The sequence below is a fragment of the Schistocerca americana genome, chromosome 2 (genome assembly GCF_021461395.2).
Source record: "Schistocerca americana isolate TAMUIC-IGC-003095 chromosome 2, iqSchAmer2.1, whole genome shotgun sequence".
Lineage (NCBI taxonomy): Eukaryota > Metazoa > Arthropoda > Insecta > Orthoptera > Acrididae > Schistocerca > Schistocerca americana.
Window position 1 is genome coordinate 125690731 of NC_060120.1, and position 23062 is coordinate 125713792.

Sequence of the window (23062 nt, forward strand, 5' to 3'; positions counted from 1 at the left end):
CAACGCCACCAGGCGGCATCCAACGTCGCAGTGGGCAGTGGTCATGGTGTTTTGGCTGATCATTGTTTCTGGTGAAATGATCGGTGGTTGAAAACTGTACGTCCCAGTGGTTCCAAAGTGAAACCACTTCCTTAAAATGTGTGATTGCTTATTTTTTACCCATTTCTTTCTGGTTTCGTTGATTATCATGATTATAAAGGTCAATTTCGTGAATATTTTTAAAATTAAATTTGTTTTATATTGTAGGGACGGAAAGGGTTAAGCCCATTTTACACGAGCGACGCTTTGCTGAAATTTGACTACTCTCTATGGGTGCTCGTCTCGTGATTGCGTATATACTGACTGTCAACTACTTCACGAGAAATGGTTCAAATGGCTCTGAGCACTATGGGTCTTAAAATCTGAGGTCATCAGTCCCCTAGAAGATAGAACTACTTAAACCTACCTAACCTAAGGACATCACAGACATTCATGCTCGAGGCAGGATTCGAACCTGCGACCGTAGCGGTCGCGCGGTTGCAGATTGAAGGGCCTAGAACCGCTCGACCACACCGGCCAGTACTTCACGAGAGGGCCAGCGATGTCAGTGATGAATTGAATGTGGCGTGTGGAGTTCTAAAACCGTGACTACGCTGTAGATTGTGCAGGATCTGATACTTGGGACTTTGGCTTCGTCTGCTAAGATCGGAAGCTGACGTGTATTCACCGAGCTCACTCCTATCATAGTAATGAATTTTGTGATTCTGTGCCTTCCTAGCTTTTATTGTGTTGTTTGCTTTGTTTATGTGGCACTTTGTAGAGGCTACACCACAGAATGGTATTTCTCCTAATGGTATTCTCCCACAAGACAAGCGAATTATCTGAAAAGAAGAAGGTATTTGCATTTTATAGTACCTGGCAAAGATAAAGCCTATATATAGTATGCATAATAATAACTTAACAAACACACATTTTTAAATTAAAATTGTTTCAATAGTGAAAAAGTTCGATCTATTTGACGAGAAAAATATTTTTTATGGTATTTGGAACTAAGAAAATAGGCTTGCAAAGAATAAAAAACAGGCGCTATTTACTGCCTTTTAAATTTTGTTCTAAGTTATTTTTAAGTGTATATGAGGCATGTTGAGAAAGAAGTGGACTAGATTTTTATCTTTTTTTTCAGAAACACGATACTTAAAAAAAAATACAGAATATTTTTGATACAATTTTTGACCATTTTTCCAAATAATCGCATTTGGTGAACCTGTCAAAAGCTTCTTTATGCCCTCCTGGAAGAACTCTGCCGCTTGCTCCTTCACCCACTTCAGAACCTCTTTCTGCAGCTGCTTGTCGGTTGAAAATTGAATTCCACTCATTTGTCCATTCAGGGACGCGAAAAGATGATAATCAGAAGGCGCCAAGTCAAGTTAATGTGGAGGGTGGGTGAAAACAACCCAGCCAAATGAGTCCAAGCGCTCCTTGGTGGTTAAGGCTTTGTGAGGACGGGCGTTGTCGAGCATGAAGCACGCGCCTATCGTCAGCATCTCTCTTCTTTCGTTTTGAATGCTCCTTCTCAGTTTTTAGGGTCTCAAAATATCGTTGTACATTGATCGTCTCCTCCTGGGACAGAAATTCGACCAAAACGATGCCCTCTCCGTCCCAAACTAAAGAGGCCATGATTTGTTTGCCCGAAATTGTAGTTCTGAATTCTTTGGCAAATAAGGAATAGGTGTGACGCCATTGTGACCACTGTCTTTTATCTCAGGTCGGTAATGAGTCAGACACGTTTCATTTTCAGGCCGAACAGAGCTCAGAAGTTACAAACCGTGCTTGTATACCCCTAGCAAAAGCTGGAACACTGATGAGGAGCAAACATGACTCGTACAAGTAAAGACAGAATTACCGCAGGTGGACGCTCCACCTGCTCCAAAGTGATAACCAAGTATTCGGATTCTGGGGAGCTTGGATTTACACGACAGAACTAGTCGGAGCGCTCTCGTAAACTTCTACGGAAAAAACAAACACTTACATTGGCACTTTCACCACTCAGATACTCATTCGAGTAGCAAAATTACTCAGTCTCACGAAGCAAGTCATAAAGGAGCAAATCCAAATCCATGAAGCACGCTTCATAGATTCACAAACGATACATTACAATGATTACAGAATTTTCAAAGTGAAACAAATAAGAAAATTCGCAAATTAGCAGCACTATTTGACGTGGCCACCATTGTAGACAAAAATGTTTTGGATTTATAAAACATATGAAACGCATCAGCAACCGACTTGCCCTGCTGCTACGGTCGCAGGTTCGAATCCTGCCTCGGGCATGGATGTGTGTGCTGTCCTTAGGTTAGTTAGGTTTAAATAGTTCTAAGTCTAGGGGACTGATAACCTCAGATGTTAAGTCCAATAGTGCTTAGCCCGCATCTCGTGGTCGTGCGGTAGCATTCTCGCTTCCCACGCCCGGGTTCCCGGGTTCGATTCCCGGCGGGGTCAGGGATTTTCTCTGCCTCGTGATGGCTGGGTGTTGTGTGCTGTCCTTAGGTTCGTTAGGTTTAAGTAGTTCTAAGTTCTAGGGGACTGATGACCATAGATGTTAAGTCAGTGCTCAGAGCCATCCAATAGTGCTTAGTGCCCCCCCCACCCCTTTTGAACAACCGACTTATGACCTTAAGAATCAAACACACAAACGAAAACTACGCCTTTATTAATGAACATGCACCAACAAACGGTGACAATAAAAAAGTGCCCGAAGAAACGAAAGGTTCTGGGAAGAACTTGAAACAGAGATGGTCAAAATTCCAAAAAAGGTGTGAAAATTCTACACTTATACTGGCAGGGATCGCAGAGGACGGTGTGAGACTATCCCGCACACAAGTTCAGTAATGAGAATGATACACGATTCGTTGAGTTACGCCAACATAAAAATCTATACATTATGTAAAACTTACTTCGCAAAACAAGCAAAAAGCCCAAAAAAATGGCGGTCACCCAGCGAACATTTAGAAGAATTTCAGATTTCATGTGGCAACATCGCAAGACTACTAAAAAGAAATTCATGATGTGCAAGTACGCAGAGGTGCAAACATCGATTGAGGTCATTATTTAACCTGAATCAAAATTAAATTCACACCCAAAAGAAAATTCAACAGGAAAACACCAGTGATCCCAAAAATTATTCTACACAAAATTAAAGATTCTAAAATAACAGAAAAATGGGAAGAACAACCTGCAGATGATTTTGAGAAATTTCAAACTAAAATCATCGAAACAGTGAATGATCCACCTTTCTTCACAAAAAATCAAAACAGTCTTTCTGAAATCGAGGTTGTTAGAATGCATTAGGAAAAATAGAAATGGCATTTCAAAATTATAGTTGCAACAAATGAGAAGGAACACAGAAGAATTTCCTCTAAGTGCGCAAACATACGTCCAAGATTTTAAGACAAGATTAACGAAAACAGGCCAATGACCAACTGGAGTCAACTGATGTCAGCTACAAAAATTACAACACCGACGATTTCCGCAAGATCTTTGCGAACCAAATCAAAGGTATTCATCACAAAACCTGTGTTTTCGGAAAAAAATGGAAAATTAGCCTTGAAAAATAAAGAAAATTGACAAGAACTAGCCACTTATTTTTCATAGCTTTTAAGTTGTCCGGAAACCAAAGCGAGATTACCGAAAATACATCCAGAAATCACCACAGAGGAAGTCTATCCACACATCAAGAAATTTAAAAACAACTCATGAATAATTGAGGGCCAAACTCTCTCAAAGAAATTACACAAATAATCCGAAATATTTGACAAACCGAAAAAAACTAGCATGACTGGAAGCTCGCTCTGATCCATCCATTACATAAAAAAAGCAACAAATTAGATGTAAACAACTCTACACCGGTAACCTGCGAAATCCTATCAGCTTGTCTCATGAACAGGTCGCAAAAGCAATTAGAACCCAAATTATCAGAATATGAAGCAGGATTCAGACCGAACAGGTCATACCCAGAAAAAAATTTTAAACTGAAAATCACATTCAAAATGCGAGCCCTCGGACATAACTCTCTAGTATGTGCATTTGCAGTTTTCCAAAAGCGTACGACTAGATAGACAGGCCCTCACTATTCCAAATTTTTTAAAAAAGAAAATCAGATACTAAGACATAAGAACTCATAAAACAGACACCATCTGACACGAAATCTGAAGTAAAATTTATAGTTCAGATCATGCTAACTTTAAAAACAGTCTGAGGTTCGGCTGGAACCCAATAGGCTAACAAATTAAGAGTATTTCAGTTTAATTGCATACTCTATGTCCTAAACCATGTAGGATGAAAGGAATCTGTGACGATTAGCTGACCGATATATGACCAAGCATGTATGAAGGGCAAACAAATGAAAACCGAACACCCGCCACAACTGGACCATGGAATGGTTCCATTAAAAAGTACTCCCCACATCCATTAAGACTTTTATCGCTCTGGTAGACGAGACGATCAATTCCTGTTTCGCAGAACACTTTCGGCCGCAGACGGATCTACGACTGCATTCACTCTTGCACTTCCTCGTCTGACTGAAACCGATGTCCACACGTCTTTCTTCAGGTCTCCAGACATGCGAATATTACACAGTGAATGATTCGGGTTGTACGGAGGATGTTGCCGTGTTTCCCAATCAAATCACCGAAGCGTACCCTTCGTCCGATTAGCAGTGTGGGCCGGGCGTTATCGTGCAAAAGGACCATTCGGTCCGACAGCATTCCTGGGAGTTTTGACATTTTGAAGCGTCGTTGTTATTGCAGGTTGCTTTCATAGCGCCACGCATTGATTGTGGTTGCATGCTCGAGGAACTCGACAAGCAGAGGAAGAATCCTGTTGCAGGATAATGCCCGACGCCACACTGACAGTCGGACGGATGCTACGCTACAGCGATTTGGTTGGGAAATACTGCAACATCCTCCGCACAGCCCGGATCTGTCGCGGTGTTTTTAATATCTTACGAGACTTGAGGAGAGACATGCGTGCTTGTCAGTTTCAGTACAACGAGAAAGTTCAAGAGTGCGTGGGGTTTATGTATGCGTCAGCGATCGAGCGCGTTCTACGAAACAGGTATTGATAGTCTAGTCCCCCAGTGGATTAAATGTCTTAACGCATGTGGCGATTGCATTTGAATGAAACCTTTCCATGGTTCCCTTGTGGCATGTGGTTTTCATTTGGCTGCCCCTCATAGCAGAGCAACAACCAGGCATGACTACGTAAAGCCTGATGAAACGAGGGCACGTGAATGCATCTAGAAACTAGTCAGATAAGTCGAAAAGTCATTTATCTTTTAACTATATATGATGGTAGTAGCTGTTCCCGAAAGAACAGTTACCGTGGATGACCATGCAGCTTTGCTAGAAATGAAATGATAATTAAATGGACACCCTAGCTGCAAACAGGCGTTAATGAACTTCATTGGGGACATGTTGAAAATCTGTGCCCCGACCGGGACTCGAACCCGGGATCTCCTGCTTACATGGCAGACGCTCTATCCATCTGAGCCACCGCGGGCACAGAGGATACAGCGTCTGCAGGGACTTATCCCTTGCACGCTCCCCGTGAGATCCACATTCCCAACATGTCCACACCACTACATTCGTAGTGCGCCTAATAGATGTTTGCCCATCATACTCATTACTCGTGGCAGATTAATCTACCAAGTCCCGTACGAGTTCGGGCATAGCGTGTGCGTTCGCACAAGAAGGTCAATGGCCGGGAAGCCATATTTTTTAACTATATATGTGCGAACGCACACGCTATGCCCGAACTCGTACGGGACTTGGTAGATTAATCTGCCACTAGTAATGAGTATGATGGGCAAACATCTATTAGGCGTACTACGAATGTAGTGGTGTGGACATGTTGGGAATGTGGATCTCACGGGGAGCGTGCAAGGGATAAGTCCCTGCAGACGCACTCTGCTCTGTGCCCGCGGTGGCTCAGATGGATAGAGCGTCTGCCATGTAAGCAGGAGATCCCGAGTTCGAGTCCCGGTCGGGGCACAGATTTTCAACATGTCCCCAATGATGTTCATCAACGCCTGTTTGCAGCTAGGGTGTCCATTTAATTATCATTTCATTTATCTTTGTTTAACAATTTTGTTTATTGGAGGAGAAGGAGGAGATTTGTATTTAACGTCCCGTCGACAATGAGGTCAAGACGGAGCATAAGCTCGGACGAGGGAAGGATGGGGAATGAAATCGCCCGTGTCCCTTCAAAGGAACCATCCTGGCATTTGCCTGAAGCGATTTAGAAAAATCACAGAAAACTTAAATCAGGATGGCCGCACACGGGGTCGAACTACCGCTCTCCCGATGTGAGTCCTGTGTGCTAACCATTGCACCACTTCACTCGGTTTTACCTACTGTTTTTTTTTAATTTCCCTTTTAATTGTTTGCTCCTGTTATCTTTAAAGTTTTCTAATACTATTTTTGTTATTGATTTATTCGTCTAATTTATATGTAAGCTTTTATAACCACTACAGGGTTACCACTATGCTACCTGGTGGTATGTATTGGTAGTAATTTTCTGAAACGGCAGCCCGCTATCAGAACAGAACTGATGAAAATGTAGTCATGTAACACAGTACTATGTACTAAATGATTTTATATGGTGTGTCAACCTAACCGTGAATGTTTTTAAATATTTTTACCTTTAATGGAAATCTGGAAATTTGTGGTAAGGTCTTATGGGACCAAACTGCTGAGGTCACCGGTCCATAAGATTACATACTACTTAATTTAACTTAAAATAACTTACACTAAGGGCAACACACACACCCTTGCCCTATGGAGGACTCGAAACTCCGATGGGGGATGCCGCGCGGACAGTATCAAGGCGCCACAGACAGCGCGGCTACCCCGCGCGGCAATGTCGTATGTGCGTTCTGCTTTTTTTTTTTCACGTGAATTATATTTCATTTGGCAGACGTCCTGATGATGGACTACTCCCGAAACTCGCCAGTAAATGTAATTTTTGACAGGTGATCTGTTGATTACTAGCAACCAAATAAAGCAGTGATGTAAGACGTGCTCGGAGTTGATACACTGGAAGGGGGGAGGGGGGCAAAATTATGGAAATACCACAAATACAACACATTACCACACCTAATACGGTGTAGGAAATCTAGTTGGCATTCGAAACAGCTTCCCTTCGACTCGGAACGAAAAAATACACGTCCGGGGGTATGTTATACCATTCTTCTTCCACTTTAGGGGGAAGTTCAGGTAGCCGTGTTGGAATTTGATAGTGATCACTCATAGGCCTAATTCTTCCAAAGTAGACGACAAAGGCTCAATAAAAATGAGATCCAGGACGATGTGAGGTCTGTGAACAGAAGACCTGTCATTTTGAAACACAGCAGACTTATAAGGAGGTCCATGGAATAACACGATATGGTTTCCCAAATCATCACGGAACCCCGAACCATGTGTCACGCTTGGGACGTAAATTGTGGTGTCACCGCCAGACACCACACTTGCTAGGTTGTAGCCTTTAAATCGGCCGCGGTCCGGTAGTATACGTCGGACCCGCGTGTCGCCACTACCAGTGATTGCAGACCGAGCGCCGCCACACGGCAGGTCTAGAGAGTCTTCCTAGCACTCGCCCCAGTTGTACAGCCGACTTTGCTAGCGATGGTTCACTGACAAATTACATTCTCATTTGCCGAGACGATAGTTAGCATAGCCTTCAGCTACGTCATTTGCTACGACCTAGCAAGGCGCCATTATCATTTGCTATTTATCTTGTGATGCATGTACCGTCAGACCGATGTTCACCAATTATGGATTAAAGTTAAGTATTCCAGAAGCTACGTACTCTTTTTACTAGACTCAACTCCTTTAACTGTTCCAGACCTCACGCCAGCCTGCGTGAGCTTAAACGCGTGCCTTTCGGCTACCTCCTAGTGGCTTGGCTGTCTTGCCAAGTCACAACATAAACTCAGTTAGAAATTGGAAACAGTGTGGTACAACACTCATCCGACCAAATGACTTTTTTCCATTGCTCCAGAGTGCAGGTTGTATGGCTTCGGCACCAAGTTTTTCTTTTACGAGCATCTGCATCACTGATTAATGGTTTTGGAATTTCAGCACACCCTGCAGTTCCCTGCTTGTGGAGCACCCGTCACATTGTTTTGTTGCTGACACGGTTAATGAGTGCGACTCTCGGTTCTGCATTGACATTTGCAACTATCGTCCCCTAATTTTTCATCTCACTTCTCTTCAATGACCGTCCATCACAGTCACTCAACACACACTTTCGTCCGCGTTATTATGTAGCGGATGGTCTTTTTCTGCTTTCTTGGTATGCGGTATAAATTTTCGATACGGTGTCTCTTGAAACACCAAACACTTAGGCTACGTTGGTTACGGAAGCACCCGCCACGCAAGCACCCAACAATTTCCCCATGTTCGAACACACTTAGCTTCGGCATAATGCACTCACGTCTACATAGAACACTGTTCTGAACACGAGTGACATTTGCGACGTATTCGCCGCGCTGGGTAGCTGCGCGGTCTGGGGCGCCTTGCCGCGGTTCGCGCAGCTCCCCCCGTCAGAGGTTCGAGTCCTCCCTCGGGCATGCATGTGTGTGTGTGTTGTCCTCAACGTAAATTAGTTTATGTTAGATTAAGTACTGTGTAAGTCTAGGGACCAATGACCTCAGCAGTTTGGTACCTTAGGAATTCATGATAAATTTCCAAAATTTCACTGTTCAGAACGTCACACTGATGCCAGTCGTCAAATATAAGAGCGCAAACTGAGGACTTGGCAAGGATCTCAGTTTATGTTCAAGCATGCATTCCTCTCGGTGTTTCGATATTTTTATCGAACAACTGTATGTTTCACATGGCAGTATTGTAATGGACCATCCCGAAAAGCATGAGCAAATATAATTCTCAACAACAAGTGACATGTTGATTTTAGCGACCTAATAAAACAGTCGTGTGGGACGTGCTGAGAGTTGATATACGTGGGGCTTTCAGTAAGTAATGCAACCCTTTTTTATCTGTCAGTTCACGATGAAAAATTCGAAACTTTTTGAAGGACATCTTAGAATACTCCTCCTTCAGCCCTTCTAATTTCATGAAGTTCCGATAAGTGGCGCCGGTTTACGTAGGCTTCAAAAGGGCGTCTGTAACGGAGGTGCGTCCCAAACAGAGTGCTGTCACTGAGTTTCTTTTGGCGGAAAACCAGCGCATCGCAGATATCCAGAGGCGCTTGCAGAATGTCTGCGGAGACCTGGAAGTGAACGCAAGCGCTTTGAGTCGGTGGGCGAGGTCTCTATTGTGCCAAATCTGTCCGGTATCCTACGAGACGACCGACCGCACGCGCCTGTAACTCCTACAATATTGAAGCGTGCGGACACTCTCATTTGAGGTGATGGACGGATCACAATCAAACACCTCTCTAATCATCTGATCGTCTGTGATGGTAATGCTCATAAAACTTCATTGGACTGTTCTTCCTCAACCACCCTACAGCCCCGATCTCACACCTTCTATCTGTGTGGCCCAATAATGGATGCACGTTGTTGATGGGGAGGTTATTGATGCAACAGAACCTTGGCTCTGACGTTGACCAGTAAAGTGGTACCATGCAGGCATAAAGGCCCTCCCAGTAAGGTGGCGTAAGGCCGTCGCATTGAGCGGAGATTACGTTGAAAAACAGAAGTTTATAGCCAAAAGAGTGGGGAATAACATGATCCATTGGAGTTCTGAATAAAACCAACCTGCTTTCAGAAGAAAGTGTATTGGATTAGTTATCGAACGATCCACGTATCCTGCATATAAGATAGAACAGTTCTGCCATGACACGCTCTCCCATGGATCTCAGTACTTCTGACGTGATGTCCTGTTCTCCAAGGGACTGGTTCGATTCTTGCGTTTTGGAGCTCTGTATAATTCTTCTTGCAACATCATATTTTACATCTGGTTTTCACCTACTTCTTCTTCTGTTCCTGTAAATTCTACACTACATTTTTTAAATTCTCGATCTCGACAAAGAGGGGGACAGAAATACCGCTGTTGCCGCGCGGTTCGCCGTCCACATTGCTACGCTGTACTGCCGCAGCCTAACACAACTAGCGATCAGTGCGGGCCGCTAGCTACCCCTGCCACGGGCCTGGGGGGACGCCCGGGGCACATATGTCGGGCATCCCCGCACGGCCTGCGATAACCGGATTAACGTCAAATCGTATCAAATGGAATTGAACTCAGGCTGCCCGCACCCACACACACGCACACACACATAGAGAGAGAAGCGTGTGTGGGCGGTTACGCACGCGCGCGCAGTTTCCACTGGGGAGCCCGCATGTGGGAAACACGGATTTCGGACGCGCTGATGACCTCCTCCATTTATACTGTGCCGGGCGCGCGCCTCGATGACACACATCCGCGGGGGCTATTTTTTATTATTATTTTATTCCCGTGGGAAGGGAGAGAGGGGCGGCCGAGGCACAGAGAGGTTAATGTCGTTCCCCAAGGGGAGGAGGTCTGCGAACCCGGTTCTCCCTCCTCGTAAGGGCTGCTCAAGGAATGTTGCTGTCCATGTACTAAAAGAATGTCGCTGTCCATGGTGGTCGAAACTCCTGTTTAGCCACAACTTGTTTTCCCACACTCGCTAGCTCGCACACACACGCACACACACACACACACACACACACACACACACGTTCAGAGCAGCGCGTGCGGTATCCACTAACGTCATTGGCAATCATGTAGCGGCAGTGCAGGTAGATACAGCGCTTCAAAAATAAATCCCAGTATTGCGCTAATCAGATTGATGTAAATCTCCCCGCGTGGTTGAATGGTGGTCGTATTTCAAGCGCCGGCCTCCCCGGGCGGGAATCCCCGTCCGCTATGCGCGCGGGCGGAAGTTGCAATTAAATGCAGACGGATATCGCGGCTTCGCGTTCGCTTATGGTAACTTTTTAATTTTTTCCCAGAAATAGGTTCCCATTTGGATGTAAATAAATTGCTTGTTTGAACAACAACAAAAAGACACTGTGCTGCACCCTTTGAAGCCACCATACTGGTACGATATGGGTAGTTGGCATAAGCATCCCATTGCAATATGCACGCCCCCATTTCGTGGTGGCATAATAATCTGTAAACTCTTTCTATAGATCGTCAGTTTCTCTGCAGTATTGCCGTCTAAACCAGGGGACCCGGACGAAACTTTCACACTTAAATAATGATAGTATTTGGAATACGTGTAGTCGTTGGGATAAGGGTAGTTGTGGAAATGAAGGAAATCATCTTTAAAAATGAACTGAACGACGTGAAATAATAATCATGTATTTATGATACTTCCTTGTATATGCATTCCATGTGTCCAAAAATGTGGGGATGTTTGTCTCGGTTTTTACGATGGGCAGAGGTCAGGGAGTGTCAGGTGGAAATGTAGGGCGATTATCTTCCGCCGATCGATAGCTATGGACAGCAGAAGGACCCAATGGCCAGACACTATTCACCACTGTCTCGCAATCCACTCTGTATGTTTTCAAGTGTCACCGCTTTTTGCCATTCTGGAATTAGCACATTGCAGAGAAAGACATTTATATACCTCCTCTTGCCCGCTGGAATTAGCACCCTGCTGAGACAGACGTTTATATACCTCCTCTTGTTTATCCTCATTGGTTTGTTACACTCATCAGAGAAACCTTTCCTCGGGGCCCAAAAACGCTAACTTACAGTGGCTGGAATATGTGAGTAGTGGAGCGAGGGAATATTAGGAAGTGAATGTTATCTTCTCTAGCCAGAAGCAAAGTTTATCGGGATAGATGAGGTACATGACCGTCTAGAAGCAGAATTACTGGTCGCTTGGAATGTATGCTCACAGTGAATTTAACGATCCATCTGTTAAACAGTTCGGAATCTACGTATTCCTTTGGCGAAGGGGCAAAAATGGTACCTTCTGGTGCCCAGGTCATGAGGTCTTCATGTGACCTGCATACCTTGTAGATGACCACTGGTGGCGGAACTACAGTTCCTGTAGCAATCGTAGCGACCACAAGTGTTATGTTTTCATTTCCTTCGCTACTTTTTCTCGTCGCCGTTGTTTTCAGCCTTTTGGAGCAACAATTTTACCACGTTTACTGACCATCGTTAGCCCTATTTCCTCAACGTTGAAGATGTCGCAACCTGTAGCACGAAGTTGCTGAATTCCTGTTTAGTTTTTTAGGTTGCCAAGCTGGAGCAGGTGGCGGAAATATTTTCGAACTGCCGAAGTGTTAAATTGTGACGCATCATGAAACTCTTGTACCATCCTTTGGATGGCAAGTCAAATGGCTCTGAGCACTAAGGGACTTAACATCGGAGGTCATCAGTCCCCTACAATTTAGAACTACTTAAACCAAACTAACCTAAGGACATCACACACACCCATGCCCGAGGCAGGATTCGAACCTGCGATCGTAGCAGTCTCGCGCGGTTCCGGACTTAAGCGCCTAAAACCGCTCGGTCACCGGTGTCGGCTATCAAAATAAATATTCTTCTCTTTTTAACTGGATGACCACAGACATTAGCAATACAACCACTCATATGGTGTGTTATTCAAGTGTACCTTTATGAAAGTTAGTTTTAATTATCACCTCGAAAATAATCGGTGGCACAGTGGCTAGCGTCGTGGTTTCAAGTTTCCGCGCCCCGTTCCCGAAAGGCGATTATTATTATTACTTTTTTTAGTTATATATCCATGTCCGCAGAAGATTGCAACACGAATGTTTTCCAGTGTATATTAAAATAACGTTGTTCTTATTCGTCTACTAACTGCATGTTTTGTGACTGAATTAAAAAAAAATATGAATGAAAAAATCGTTTGAAATTATTTGTGGTGAAATTTCTGAACGTTTCTTGATTTATAATCAATTGCAAGCGCCAGTTTTCGGTAAGTTCATTCGTTATGCTTGGTTTGCCACTAAATTATTGCCAACATCTGAAATCTTCAGCATTGCTAACGACGTTTCTTTCCCGAGTGAGATTCATACGAGAAATCTCACTGTGGCAAACCTGTCATCATACGATGCTCGTGCAGTTCGGAATTTCTATGTTGCGAATGTTTCTACGATCGATATCATCCCAGGGAACGCACTAAATCCTCCAGAAGGATAAAAATAAGAATAAAGGTTCAAATGGCTCTGAGAACTATGGGACTAAACTTCTGAGATCATCAATCCCCTAGAACTTAGAACTACTTAAACCTAATTAACCTAAGGACATCACACACATCCAAGCCCGAGGCAGGATTCGAACTTGCGACCGTAGCGGTCGCGCGGTTCCAGACTGTAGCGCGTAGAACCGCTCGGCCACTCTGGCCGGCTAAGAATAAAGTTTATGAATTAATACAATAATTGATACAAGAGTGATATATACAAGAATATGAAAATTTGAAAAGCTTGTAACCCTTTAAAATAACATACACATATATATTTTAACTGTGCGACACATTAAGTGAAGGGCAGTTATAATTTTACTATCAATATAACGCCTTTGTGTCCCCTGACTTGATAATAAATTTACTCGTGTAGTAACCCTCTATGGACGTGAGGAGATAAATGAAAAAAGTAATTAAATAAAATAAATAAAAACAACAATCGGATTTCGAACACGGGACTCAAAAGTGAGAGCCCGCGATGCTAACCACTGTCTTGCCATTTCGTGTGAAATTACCGCCCGCTAAAAGGCAGCTAACGTGCGTCGTAAACTTTCTCAGAAACGGTCGACCGTCTACGGTTAAGGCGAGGCACGTTTTCACTTACTTTGACTCATCTTCCACCGAGCGAAGTTTCAGAGAAATTGGGTTACGGCTCTTACCGTGATCCCCCAGTTAGTCATGACAGTAGTCAGTAGATGTCGGTAGCATGACCGACTGAGGTTTCGCCTCTTACGAGGATAATCTATTAGAGCCCCACCATGGCAGTCCCAAAAAGTCCCCAGAATTATCTTCCTCATAGTTTGGTGGATGTCTTTCCTCGCGGTTGATGTATAAAAATTCATCCAAATGGTTTGCTCCTTTTTCCTTGGGGTCATGGTGATGCAGCCAGCATTGTGACTAGGCGGCTAAAAAAGTCATCCGGATTGTCCTAGCTCCTAGACTCAGACGCAACATTTCCGACACTGCCTCGGTTCGGTGTTCCTTCTGTACGGTTGCGAGCAGTCTAGAAAGCAGAGGGCGGCGATTCTTGTCGTGTTCAAAATGTCGTGAAAAGTGAGACGTGGCTGATTTTCACTTTTTTCCACTACCGCCTCTACAGTGATATCCCAGTCTGCGAGCAGTGGTGCCTCCATTTCTCTTTCAAAAAACGGTTCGTTACAGAGAGATGGTCTGCCACTTCGTTCCTCGTCATTTAGGCTTGTCTGATCACACTGGACTCGCCTGTGCCAACTAAGCATCGTCATATGACGGTGTACTGTTTCTGTACACTTCCATCAACTCATTATTGCAGCGTTGTTCACCTTCAAATGCAGAAAACGAATTGCCACATGACATTCAGCTTTTAAATCAGCTGCGTCATTCTGTTTTTGCTCCTCTACTTGCGTGCTATGGTATTGTGGCGCATCGATTACAACGCGTATCAAGACTGCTGACACATACCTGCAAACAAAGCACAAATTAGTTATGTAACCTTATTTTTGCGATGTGATACTTAAAACTTTATGGAAACACCTCGGAGTGCACCTCTGGAGCCACTTAATACACTCCTGGAAATGGAAAAAAGAACACATTGACACCGGTGTGTCAGACCCACCATACTTGCTCCGGACACTGCGAGAGTGCTGTACAAGCAATGATCACACGGACGGCACAGCGGACACACCAAGAACCGCGGTGTTGGCCGTCGAATGGCGCTAGCTGCGCAGCATTTGTGCACCGCCGCCGTCAGTGTCAGCCAGTTTGCCGTGGCATACGGAGCTCCATCGCAGTCTTTAACACTGGTAGCATGCCGCGACAGCGTGGACGTGAACCGTATGTGCAGTTGACGGACTTTGAGCGAGGGCGTATAGTGGGCATGCGGGAGGCCGGGTGGACGTACCGCCGAATTGCTTAACACGTGGGGCGTGAGGTCTCCACAGTACATCGATGTTGTCGCCAGTGGTCGGCGGAAGGTGCACGTGCCAGTCGACCTGGGACCGGACCGCAGCGACGCACGGATGCACGCCAAGACCGTAGGATCCTACGCAGTGCCGTAGGGGACCGCACCGCCACTTCCCAGCAAATTAGGGACACTGTTGCTCCTGGGGTATCGGCGAGGACCATTCGCAACCGTCTCCATGAAGCTGGGCTACGGTCCCGCACACCGTTAGGCCGTCTTCCGCTCACGCCCCAACATCGTGCAGCCCGCCTCCAGTGGTGTCGCGACAGGCATGAATGGAGGGACGAATGGAGACGTGTCGTCTTCAGCGATGAGAGTCGCTTCTGCCTTGGTGCCAATGATGGTCGTATGCGTGTTTGGCGCCGTGCAGGTGAGCGCCACAATCAGGACTGCATACGACCGAGGCACACAGGGCCAACACCCGGCATCATGGTGTGGGGAGCGATCTCCTACACTGGCCGTACACCACTGGTGATCGTCGAGGGGACACTGAATAGTGCACGGTACATCCAAACCGTCATCGAACCCATCGTTCTACCATTCCTAGACCGGCAAGGGAACTTGCTGTTCCAACAGGACAATGCCCGTCCGCATGTATCCCGTGCCACCCAACGTGCTCTAGAAGGTGTAAGTCAACTACCCTGGCCAGCAAGATCTCCGGATCTGTCCCCCATTGAGCATGTTTGGGACTGCATGAAGCGTCGTCTCACGCGGTCTGCACGTCCAGCACGAACGCTGGTCCAACTGAGGCGCCAGGTGGAAATGGCATGGGAAGCCGTTCCACAGGACTACATCCAGCATCCCTATGATCGTCTCCATGGGAGAATAGCAGCCTGCATTGCTGCGAAAGGTGGATATACACTGTACTAGTGCCGCCATTGTGCATGCTCTGTTGCCTGTGTCTATGTGCCTGTGGTTCTGTCAGTGTGATCATGTGATGTATCTGACCCCAGGAATGTATCAATAAAGTTTCCCCTTCCTGGGACAATGAATTCACGGTGTTCTTATTTCAATTTCCAGGAGTGTACATTATAATACACAAGAAATTAACACGGCGTAATTACTGAAAAAAATAATTGAAGCCCTGAGAACCATAAGAGCCCAAAGCACAGCCACAAAGTTTTGAGGAAAACAGATGTTTGTGAAAATCGATGTTGTAGGCAAACTACGTACTGTATCTCATACTCGAACAGTCCACGAGTGTACTGCTGGTCCATAGTGTCCAACGGGCACAATATTTCGGCAAACAGACATGTCGCCGCGGCAGGTGCGCTGACGAACTGAGCTCCTGAGGGCGGGCGGCCGTCTTAAATCCCCTCCCCCTGCGAGGCGTTCTCTCCGCGGTCCGCGCCCGCGGCCGCGCGTCGGCGGTCGCTGAGACGCTGCATCGGCGTCTGTGGTGGCGTCGGTGTAACTGCCTCGTCCGCCCAGGTCGCCCGTTCGTTTTCTTTGCTGAGCATCTTTTTAATTAGAGTCAATGCTGGTTCCCATGCCTTGCTGACGTTATAGCCGCAAACTCTGTTGATGAGTCCGTCCCTGGTACGAATTTCGATAGCCTCTCTAACGACACGATCCCAGTATTTAGGTGTCTGTGCCAAGACTCTGGTATTTTGGTAGTCCATTTCGTGACTTTCGGACAAATAGCGCTCTGCAACCGCCGACTTGTTGGGGTATCTAAGTCGAGTGTGCCTCTGATGTTCTCGCCAAAGATCTTCGATGGTGCGCACTGTCTGTCCAACATAAGTCTTCCCACACTGACACGGAATCTGGTATATGCCGGCCTTCTGCAAATCGAGATCGTCTTTGACACTTCCCAATAATGATCGTGAGTTGCAAGTTTGATCTAGTAGTTTCAGAGTTGAACTTCCACATACATATTTTGCGACTAATTTTTGAAGGGCATCTAAGCCTAGTGGGGAAATAACGAACTGCGGTATTCCTCAATGTGACTTGAAGAAAATGAAGAATACATTACTTTAAAACAGCAGTTCATGGCAACGTGCTGAAAACTTCATCAATGTAAAATTTCTGTAACGCATATCGTTATCACTAACGTCAGTCTTTGGATTGGTGGTAAGGTTGGCAACACTTCTAAAGGTTATGAAATCTTCAACGTCCATTTTACAGCCTTTACTACTGAACCCATGGATCGTGAGGCAACAGTGGGACTTTCCTTCAACAGCTTCCAGCTTCTATTGAAGAAATGGGAGTCGCGTAGCCAATGAGCGTTCCTACAGAAGTTAAAACTTGTATTTTGGTCTCATGTGGACATGAATATCAGAAAAATCCTTGGGGCAGCTTTTGGCCAATGTGCATACATACAGTGTACGGATTCAACACTGCTTCACCCTAAGATCAACAGATGTCCGGAGCATGCACACATGCTACAGTCTCAGAATCACCGAAAGTGTGCCTTAGGCCCTAATGGTTGTCAGCGCCCCAATTAGATAAGAGCATCAGAGTTTGATACGACGTTTTTGTTGTACGTTAACCACTTGTTTGTTTAAGTAACTCAAAGTGTACCTGTATTTTCGTTTGATACCTCACTATGAAGTTCAAATGGCTCTGAGCACTATGGGACTTAACTTCTGAAGTCATCAGTCCCCTAGAACGTAGAACTACTTAAATCTAACTACCCTAAGAACATCACACACAGCCATGCCCGAAGCAGGATTCGAACCTGCGACCGTAGCGGTCGCGCGGTTCCAGACTGAAGCGCCTAGAACCGCTCGGTCACATCGGCCAGCCTGATTCCATCAAACATGGATAGAATAATCTTATGTACGAGTAAAGTAACTTCAGTGCGGTGGAATGAATGGAAGAATGGAAAACGAAACTTGTACAGTACATAAAAGGCTGGAAGTAAACTACTTCCTTTTGTTCAAAATGACACAACGGAACTGAAGAGTTTGATATGAGAATTTAGGTGCTCTTATTACGCAGGCAACTGATCTTTATAATGCCAAAAAATGGTTTCGCCACCTTCGGGCCATCTTGGTTAGGTGCTTTTATTTATGTCTGTAAAAAGTGAGCATCCTTTAAATAAAAGTTATTGTAACGAAAATCGGGCCGATAACATTTTATATATGTTGCAATAATTACCTTACTTTCTGGAATATAGGGTTCTGCAGGATCTTCTTTGCATTAATGTATACCTTGCCACGTGCACTGAAATAAAGTTATCGTTCGTTAAGTTGCCGAGTTAACAAACTGCTTTGTCAATAACATAATTCTGTTGAACGAAAATTACTTCACGACTGTACTCTGCAGTTACTTATATTTATTTTCGTGGTATCTGTTCTCGTCTGCACGGCCATCTGTTTTAGAAATGTGCATAGAAACAAGGTACATATTTCAAATATACTACAGTCGCAGGTTACAATTCCGAATTTCACAAAAAAACTGTGTTAATGTTGCTGTTCTGGGGTTCACCTCTGTTCATATTCATGTGATTCCGTGCTATGTCAGGCGACTAATTTAGACTTTGTTTACTTTTTCTCTGTCCCCCTTCATCCTCTCTTCCTCGCTCACTTCTTTCCCCCCACCCCCCACCCCCCCTCCCCGTCCTTCCCACTCACCTCATTTCCTCTCACTATCTTTGACTGCGTGTGTTTTCTTTGCTGTTGGTGTTGTTACAGTTTGACATCTGTGTCTATTTTAGTTGCACGGTGGTTGTGGATTATTACGTCGTCAGCAAATGTGCTCTGTTTGGAAACACAATATACTGTTCTGAGATGTACTGTGCATCTTTTTAGAGCTTCTGCATCTACGACTGCATCTACATCTATAATCCATAAGCGTCCTTACTGAGTGTGGTAGAGGGAATTTTGTGTGCGATAGTCAGTTCCCCCTTTTCCTGTTCGAGATGCGAATGGTTCGCGGGAGAAACTATTGCTGGTAGGGCTCCGTGTGAACTTGAATCTTCATAAATTTATCTTCATAGCCTTTTTTCGAGTTATATGCAGGAGAGAATATATTGATTAACTCTTCTGGGAAAGTACGATTTCGGAACGCTAACAGCTAACTACACCGCGATCGTGATACAGAACGCCTCTCTTGCAGTGTCTGCCACTTTAGTTGACTGTGCACCTCCGTCATGCTTTCACGCTTAATAAACGAACCTGTAACGAAACGCGCTGCCCTTCTTTGGACCTTCTCTATTTCCTCTAAAGACACTCAAGTATTGAAACTTCCTGGCAGATTAAAACTGTGTGCCGGACCGAGACTCGAACTCGGGACTTTTGCCTTTCGCGGGCAAGTGCTCTACTAACTGAGCTATCCAAGCACGAATCACGCTCCGTCCTCACAACTTTACTTCCGCCAGTACCTCGTCTCCTACCTTCCAAACTTTACAGAAGCTCTCCTGCGAACCATGTGGGTCTAGCGCTCCTGAAAGAAAGGATATTGCGGAGTCATGGCTTAGCCACAGCCTTGTGGATGTTTCCAGAATGAGATTTTCACTCTGCAGCCGAGTGTGAGCTGATATGAAACTTCCTGGCAGATTAAAACTGAATGAGTCGTGCTTGGGTAGCTCAGATGGTAGAGCACTTGCCCGCGGAAGGCAAAGGTCCCGAGTTCGAGTCTCGGTCCGGCACACAGTTTTAATCTGCCAGGAAGTTTCATGTCAGCGCACACTCCGCTGCAGAGTGAAAAATCTCATTCTGGAAACATCCCCCAGGCTGTGGCTAAGCCAAGTCTCTGCAATATCCTTTCTTTCAGGAGTGCTAGTTCTGCAAGTTGCGCAGGAGAGCTTCTATAAAGTTTGGAAGGTAGGAGACGAGGTGCTGGCAGAAGTAAAGCTGTGAGGGCGGGGCATGAGTCGTGCTTGAGTAGCTCAGTTGCTAGAGCATTTGCCCGCGAAGGGCAAAGGTCCCGAGTTCGAGTCTCGGTCCGGCACGCACTTTTAATCTGCCAGGAAGTTTCATATCAGCGCACACTCCGCTGTAGAGTGAAAATTTCATTCTAAATATCTGTACTATTTGCTACAAACTGTTGAACCCAATCACACGGCGGGTCTAGGTCTGATACCCGTAAGGTCGCGTATTGTTCAATAGACGGTTTCAAAAGCAAACGATGATTATTGAGACTTCTCGGCAGTAAATTTTCCAAGTAGTAAGCGAATACAGAAATCAAATTTAGGATCTTGTACTGTAGATCCGCAGCTAGGAGAGATCTGAGGCCGTTCGTATTGAGCTTTCTGTCACGCACTGGAGCTAACGACGCGGGCGGGGTATTTCGTTCGGGCCGAGCCGGCGCACGTGGGGAGGCGCGATCGGATGATGGATGCAGCAGGTATTGGGCTGGGGGCGGGCCGGAGGCGAGGTAATTAATTAGGGGGGTGTCCGTGACGCGGTAGCTGGAGCCCCCGCGGAGACTTTGTAGTGCCCGCCGGGCTGCAGGCCTTCCGCGAAGACGCGCCGCTCGCTCCAGCCACGGGCTCAAAGCCCGCGTCGGCAGCGCCCTCATCCTGCTGCAGCTTGCAGCCGAGCCGAGGTGACTGAACCCGTCACACTCTACCACTGTACACTCTGACACGGAGGAACGTTTACCTCGTCTGGTGTTCACAAAAACTGCGTGACTAGAGCCATAGCAGTGACGATGATCGTCATTTGAAAGGGACTTAAGAACATCGTTATTAGTCCCATAAACATCTCGTGCCGTTCCAAAATATACGTACGAGACTTATTTCTATATTACTAATTCTATCATGTATATTAACCTTTGTGTCTGACCCTATGTTTACTGTGTTGACTTTAAATCTTACCAAAATATTCACTCTGTCGTGGGAGGTGTTAAGCACGGCTTCTGGACATTGGGTTACATTTCACTCTATTACGATAAGCTGTATACATGTTGTATACATGGAAGAAGCCTCGAGATACTGACAGATTTCAGATAGATTATATAATGGTAAGACGGAGATTTTGGAACTAGGTTTTAAATTGTAAGACACTTCCAGGGGCAGATGTCGACTCTGACCACGATCTATTGGTTATGAACTGTAGATTAAAACTGAAGAAACTGCAAAAAAGTTGGAGTTTTAGGAGATGGGACCTGGATAAACTGACTAAACCTGAGGTTGTACAGACTTTCAGGGGGAGCGTAAGGGAATAAATGGCAGGAATGGGATAAAGAAATACAGTAGAAGAAGAATGGATGGTTTTGAGGGGTGAAGTAGTGAAAGTAGCAGAGGATCAAGTAGATAAAAAGACGAGGGCTAGTAGAAATCCTTGGCTAACAGAAGAAATATTAAATTTAATTGATGAAAGGAGAAAATATAAAAATCCGGTAAAGGAAGCAGGCAAAAAGGAATACAAACGTCTCAAAAATGAGATCGACAGGAAGTGCAAAATGGCTAAGCAAGGATGGCTAGAGGATAAATGTAACGATGTAGAGGCTTATCTCACTAGGGGTGAGATAGATAGTGCCTACAGGAAAATTAAAGAGACCTTTGGAGAAAAGAGAGCCACTTGTATGAATATCAAGAGCTCAGATGGAAACCCAGTTCTAAGCAAAGAAGGGAAAGCAGAAAGGTGGAAGGAGTATATAAAGGGTCTATACAAGGGCGATGTACTTGAGGACAATATTATGGAAATGGACGAGGATGTAGATGGAGATGAAATGGAAGATATGATACTGCGTGAAGAGTTTGGCAGAGCACTGAAAGACCTGAGTCGAAACAAGGCCCCGGGAGTAGACAGCATTCCATTAGAACTACTGAAAGCCTTGGGAGAGCCAGTCTTGACAAAACTCTACCATCTGGTGAGACAGGCGGAATACCCTCAGACTTCAAGAACAATATAATAATTCCAATCCCAAAGAAAGTAGGTGTTGACAGACGTGAAAATTACCGAAATATCAGTTTAATAAGTCACAGCTGCAAAATACTAACGCGGATTCTTTACAGAGGAATGGAAAAACTAGTAGAAGCCGACCTCGGGGAAGATTAGTTTGGATTCCGTAGAAATATCGGAACACGTGAGGCAATACTGACCCTACAACTTAACTTAGAAGCTAGATTAAGGAAAGGTAAACCTACGTTTCTAGCATTTGTAGACTTAGAGAAAGCTTTTGACAATGTTGACTGGAATACACTCTTTCAAATTCTTAAGGTGGCAGGGGTAAAATACAGAGAGCGAAAAGCTATTTACAATTTGTACAGAAACCGTATGGCAGTAATAAAGAGTCGAGGGGCATGAAAGGGAAGCAGTGGTTAGGAAGGGAGTGAGACAGGGTTGTAGCCTATCCCTGATGTTATTCAATCTGTATATTGAGCAAACAGTAAAGGAAACAAAAGAAAATCTCGGAGTAGGAATTAAAATCCATGGAGAAGAAATAAAAACTTTGAGGTTCGCCGATGACATTGTAATTCTGTCAGAGACAGCAAAGAACCTGAAAGAGCTGCTGAACGGAATTGACAGTGTCTTGAAAGGATGATATAAGATGAACATCAGAAGAAGCAAAACGAGAATAATGGAATGTAGTGGAATAAAATCGGGTGATGCTGCGGGAATTAGTTTAGGAAATGAGAGGTTTAAAGTAGTAAATGAGTTTTGCTATTTGGGGAGTAAAATAACTGATGATGGTCGAAGTAGAGAGGATAAAAAATGTAGACTGGCAATGGCAAGGAAAGCGTTTCTGAAGAAGAGAAATTTGTTTACACTGATTATAGATTTAAGTGTCAGGGAGTCGTTTCTGAAAGTATTTGTATGGAGTGTAGCCATGTATTGAAGTGAAACGTGGACGATAAATAGTTTGGACAAGAAGAGAATAGAAGCGTTCGAAATGTGGTGCTACAGAAAAATTCAGAAGATTAGATAGGTAGATTACATAACTAATGAGGAGGTATTGAATAGAATTGGGGAGAAGAGAAATTTGTGGCACAGCTAGACTAGAAGAAGGGATCGGTTGCTAGGGCATATTCTGCGGCATCAAGGGATCACC

General features: G+C 44.9%; 2 non-coding genes across 2 annotated transcripts; one reads left to right on the forward strand and one right to left on the reverse strand.

Moving 5' to 3' along the window:
• Positions 1–5461: 5461 nt before the first annotated feature.
• On the reverse strand, positions 5462–5536 carry Trnat-ugu. Its single transcript has one exon. It is a non-coding gene; the product is annotated as a tRNA-Thr (tRNA).
• A 415-nt stretch (positions 5537–5951) lies between these two features.
• Trnat-ugu lies at positions 5952–6026 on the forward strand. The gene has a single exon. It is a non-coding gene; the product is annotated as a tRNA-Thr (tRNA).
• Positions 6027–23062: the final 17036 nt, after the last annotated feature.